The sequence below is a fragment of the Euphorbia lathyris genome, unplaced genomic scaffold, assembly GCF_963576675.1.
Source record: "Euphorbia lathyris unplaced genomic scaffold, ddEupLath1.1 SCAFFOLD_19, whole genome shotgun sequence".
Classification (NCBI taxonomy): domain Eukaryota; kingdom Viridiplantae; phylum Streptophyta; class Magnoliopsida; order Malpighiales; family Euphorbiaceae; genus Euphorbia; species Euphorbia lathyris.
Window position 1 is genome coordinate 25,001 of NW_027069462.1, and position 5,510 is coordinate 30,510.

Below are 5,510 nucleotides of genomic sequence, written 5' to 3' on the forward strand. Positions count from 1 at the left end.
ACTCCTCGTGCAATTTTACGTGGGGATAAGTGTCTAACTCGATTTTCGTTCCCCCACTGGGAAACCGAAAAAAATCCAAGGGGTACCATCGTCTTTTTTTCGCACCGATTTTTCGTCTTGAAATTATTCGTCCCCTATCGATCGGAAATGAGTGTACTCCCACGTGAAATGACGCGAGGAGTCGATTGAAGGCATTCCCAGCTCGCTCCGAGCAAAACCCACCGAGATACGGACGCCACAAGGGTCGGCGACCAGGGCCGGGCACCGCACGACGTCTCACGGCCCGTAACTCCGGAAATACTGCTCGGATCGACCTGAAACATGTCCCAATCGACTCCTCGTGCAATTTTACGTGGGAATAAGTGTCTAACTCGATTTTCGTTCCCCCACTGGGAAACCGAAAAAAATCCAAGGGGTACCATCGTCTTTTTTTCGCACCGATTTTTCGTCTTGAAATTATTCGTCCCCTATCGATCGGAAAGGAGTGTACTCCCACGTGAAATGACGCGAGGAGTCGATTGAAGGCATTCCCAGCTCGCTCCGAGCAAAACCCACCGAGATACGGACGCCACAAGGGTCGGCGACCAGGGCCGGGCACCGCACGACGTCTCACGGCCCGTAACTCCGGAAATACTGCTCGGATCGACCTGAAACATGTCCCAATCGACTCCTCGTGCAATTTTACGTGGGAATAAGTGTCTAACTCGATTTTCGTTCCCCCACTGGGAAACCGAAAAAAATCCAAGGGGTACCATCGTCTTTTTTTCGCACCGATTTTTCGTCTTGAAATTTTTCGTCCCCTATCGATCGGAAACGAGTGTACTCCCACGTGAAATGACGCGAGGAGTCGATTGAAGGCATTCCCAGCTCGCTCCGAGCAAAACCCACCGAGATAAGGACGCCACAAGGGTCGGCGACCAGGGCCGGGCACCGCACGACGTCTCTCGGCCCGTAACTCTGGAAATACTGCTCGGATCGACCTGAAACATGTCCCAATCGACTCCTCGTGCAATTTTACGTGGGGATAAGTGTCTAACTCGAAAAGTATGCCTATGGTTACTTACGTGGGCCGCTTCGAAAGTGTGTAGCGCCGTTGCTCGACGACGGATCCTCCCGTAACTTTTACACGACATTCTCGCTCACCCCGAGCACCTCCTCGCGGACACACGTGCCCGTCCGACCGATAGAGCCGCCGCAACTAGGCCCCGACTTCGACGCCTCGTATCTCGTCAACCGTTCCAGCTAGCCCCTATCCCGACCCAAAAACCAGAAAGAAACCGTACCTTCCGCGTCCGACCATCACCATCCCGGACCCGTCGCACCGCTCCTTCCCCCCGAAAAACGCGTTTCAAAGTCGCCGCGACCCGTTTTCGCCTCCGCACCCCTTCCAACCACTTCCGCGACCCCAAATTCCGACTCCCCGTTGAATTTCACGCAGGAAACATATTACATAGTCCGTGTGTGACCGTCCGTACTCGCCGACGTCGACGCCGACGCCGACCAGCCTGCGCAGTACCTATTTCACATGGGGCGCCCTGATTCGAACGCGCAGGTGACACTTGAAGCACCCATGACCACCCCGCTTGCGTGCGAGGACATTCAAAAAAATTAAAAAAAAAAGCGACGAAAATATTTACAAGTCCCGAGACGCGGATCCCGAAACACTTTCAGCAGGCATGACTACCCCGTTTCTGTAAAGGAAAAAGGAATTAAAAAAAAAAAAAAAAATTAAAAAAAAAAATTGAAAAAAAAAAGTAATTGAAAAAAAAAAATTCGAAAAAAAAAATTTTTCAAAAAAAATTTTTGTAAAAAAAAAATTGGGAAAAAAAAAAAATTGGAAAAAAAAAATTGGAAAAAAAAAATTTTTCGAAAATGATTTTCCGAAAAAAAAAAATTTTCAAAAAAAATTTTTGAAAAAAAAAAATTTCGAAAAAAAATTTTTTTCGAAAATGATTTTTCGAAAAAAAAAAATTTTCAAAAAAAATTTTTGTAAAAAAAAAATTAGTCGAAAAAAAAATTTCCGAAAAATTTTCTAAGTCCCCTACCGAGACTCGAAAATTCCGACCGGGGAAGCCCTGCGTCGGGACGCGATCGCCTCGGTAGAAAAATTTCGTACCGTGCTTCAGAAAAAATCACCGAGAAGCTCCCCGGTGATTTTGAAAAGTTACGGTAGAAAATCGCGTTCCGCGTCGAGCGCGGAGCGTCACCCTTATATAGGGGGGCCAGTCGAGACGAAAAAAAAATTTTTTTTTTTCTAAGTCAAAATTCGAAAAATAAAGAAAAAACGAGACACTCGACCCACGGTGTCGGTGACCTACCCGACCTTACCTACCCTGTCCCGAGCCGTGAATCCCGAGCGCCCCGTCCGACTGGCCAAGGCACCCCTGCCGGGCCTCGGGAATCTCCGACGCGGGAGACACCACGGCGGGACGGGACCGCCTCGGTAGAATAGTTTCGTACCGTGATTCGGAAAAAATGATAGTGGAGCCCCACTCAGAGCCGTGGCAAGCTCACGGGGCAGCAAGCCCTTCGACCGGCCGAGCACGGCGGCCTAGTCTCTTGGTGCTACGCCCGTCGGGAAGACCCGCGGTGACGGACGAACGGAGGGGTCCCGGGTCCCGATCCAAGGCATTCTCTGGGGCCAGCACGCACGTCTAACGGCCGAGCACGGCGGCCTAGTCTCTCGGTGCGAGTTACTGCGAGAAGACCCGCGGTGACGGACGAACGGAGGGGTCCCGAGTCCCGATCCAAGGCATTCTCTGGGGCCAGCACGCCCGTCCGACTGACCGAGGCACACCCCGGCCGAGCCTCGGGAATCTCCGACGCGGGCGATCCCACGGCTGGACGGGACCGCCTCGGTAGAGAAGTTTCGTACCGTGCTTCAGAAAAAATCACCGAGAAGCTCCCCGGTGATTATGAAAAAACACGGTACAAAATCGCGTTCCGCGTCGAGCGCGGAGCGTCACCCTTATATGGGGGGGTTAGAGTCTCGAGGTGTCGACTCAGAGCCGTGGCAAGCTCTTGGGGCAGCACGCCCGTCTATTGGCCGAGCACAGCGGCCTAGTCTCTTGGTGCTACGCCCGTAGTGATGACCCGCGGCGACGGACGGACGGAGGGGTCCCGAGTCCAAAGCCAAGGCATTCTCACGGGCCAGCACGCACGTTTAACGGCCGAGCACAGCGGCCTAGTCCCTTGGTGCTACGCCCGTAGTGATGACCCGCGGTGACGGACGGACGGAGGGGTCCCGAGTCCCGAGCCAAGGCATTCTCACGGGCCAGCACGCACGTCTAACGGCCGAGCACAGCGGCCTAGTCTCTTGGTGCGATGCCCGTAGTGATCACCCGCCGTGACGGACGAACGGAGGGGTCCCGAGTCTCGAACCAAGGCATTCTCTTGGGCCAGCACGCCCGTCCGACTGACCGAGGCACACCCCAGCCGTGCCTCGGGAATCTCCGACGCGGGCGACCCCACGGCTGGACGGGACCGCCTCGGTAGAGGAGTTTCGTACCGTGCTTCAGAAAAAATCACCGAGAAGCTCCCCGGTGATTATGAAAAACCACGGTACAAAATCGCGTTCCGCGTCGAGCGCGGAGCGTCACCCTTATATGGGGGGGTTAGAGTCTCGAGATGTCGACTCAGAGCCGTGGCAAGCTCTTGGGGCAGCACGCCCGTCTATTGGCCGAGCACAGCGGCCTAGTCTCTTGGTGCTACGCCCGTAGTGATGACCCGCGGTGACGGACGGACGGAGGGGTCCCGAGTCCCGAGCCAAGGCATTCTCACGGGCCAGCACGCACGTCTAACGGCCGAGCACGGCGGCCTAGTCTCTTGGTGCGATGCCCGTAGTGATGACCCGCGGTGACGGACGAACGGAGGGGTCCCGAGTCCCGAGCCAAGGCATTCTCACGGGCCAGCACGCACGTCTAACGGCCGAGCACGGCGGCCTAGTCTCTTGGTGCGATGCCCGTAGTGATGACCCGCGGTGACGGACGAACGGAGGGGTCCCGAGTCCCGAGCCAAGGCATTCTCACGGGCCAGCACGCACGTCTAACGGCCGAGCACAGCGGCCTAGTCTCTTGGTGGTACGCCCGTACTGATGACCCGCGGTGACGGACGAACGGAGGGGTCCCGAGTCCCGACCCAAGGCATTCTCACGGGCCAGCACGCACGTCTAACGGCCGAGCACAGCGGCCTAGTCCCTTGGTGCTACGCCCGTAGTGATGACCCGCGGTGACGGACGGACGGAGGGGTCCCGAGTCCCGAGCCAAGGCATTCTCACGGGCCAGCACGCACGTCTAACGGCCGAGCACAGCGGCCTAGTCTCTTGGTGCGATGCCCGTAGTGATCACCCGCCGTGACGGACGAACGGAGGGGTCCCGAGTCTCGAACCAAGGCATTCTCTTGGGCCAGCACGCCCGTCCGACTGACCGAGGCACACCCCAGCCGTGCCTCGGGAATCTCCGACGCGGGCGACCCCACGGCTGGACGGGACCGCCTCGGTAGAGGAGTTTCGTACCGTGCTTCAGAAAAAATCACCGAGAAGCTCCCCGGTGATTATGAAAAATCACGGTACAAAATCGCGTTCCGCGTCGAGCGCGGAGCGTCACCCTTATATGGGGGGCCTTGGAGTCTCGAGATGTCGACTCAGAGCCGTGGCAAGCTCTTGGGGCAGCACGCCCGTCTATCGGCCGAGCACAGCGGCCTAGTCTCTTGGTGCTACGCCCGTAGTGATGACCCGCGGTGACGGACGGACGGAGGGGTCCCGAGTCCCGAGCCAAGGCATTCTCACGGGCCAGCACGCACGTCTAACGGCCGAGCACGGCGGCCTTGTCTCTTGGTGCTACGCCCGTAGTGATGACCCGCGGTGACGGACGGACGGAGGGGTCCCGAGTCCCGAGCCGAGGCATTCTCGCGGGCCAGCACGCACGTCTAACGGCCGAGCACAGCGGCCTAGTCTCTTGGTGCTACGCCCGTAGTGATGACCCGCGGTGACGGACGAACGGAGGGGTCCCGAGTCCCGACCCAAGGCATTCTCACGGGCCAGCACGCACGTCTAACGGCCGAGCACAGCGGCCTAGTCTCTTGGTGCGATGCCCGTAGTGATCACCCGCCGTGACGGACGAACGGAGGGGTCCCGAGTCTCGAACCAAGGCATTCTCTTGGGCCAGCACGCCCGTCCGACTGACCGAGGCACACCCCAGCCGTGCCTCGGGAATCTCCGACGCGGGCGACCCCACGGCTGGACGGGACCGCCTCGGTAGAGGAGTTTCGTACCGTGCTTCAGAAAAAATCACCGAGAAGCTCCCCGGTGATTATGAAAAACCACGGTACAAAATCGCGTTCCGCGTCGAGCGCGGAGCGTCACCCTTATATGGGGGGGTTAGAGTCTCGAGATGTCGACTCAGAGCCGTGGCAAGCTCTTGGGGCAGCACGCCCGTCTATTGGCCGAGCACAGCGGCCTAGTCTCTTGGTGCTACGCCCGTAGTGATGACCCGCGGTGACGGACGGACGGA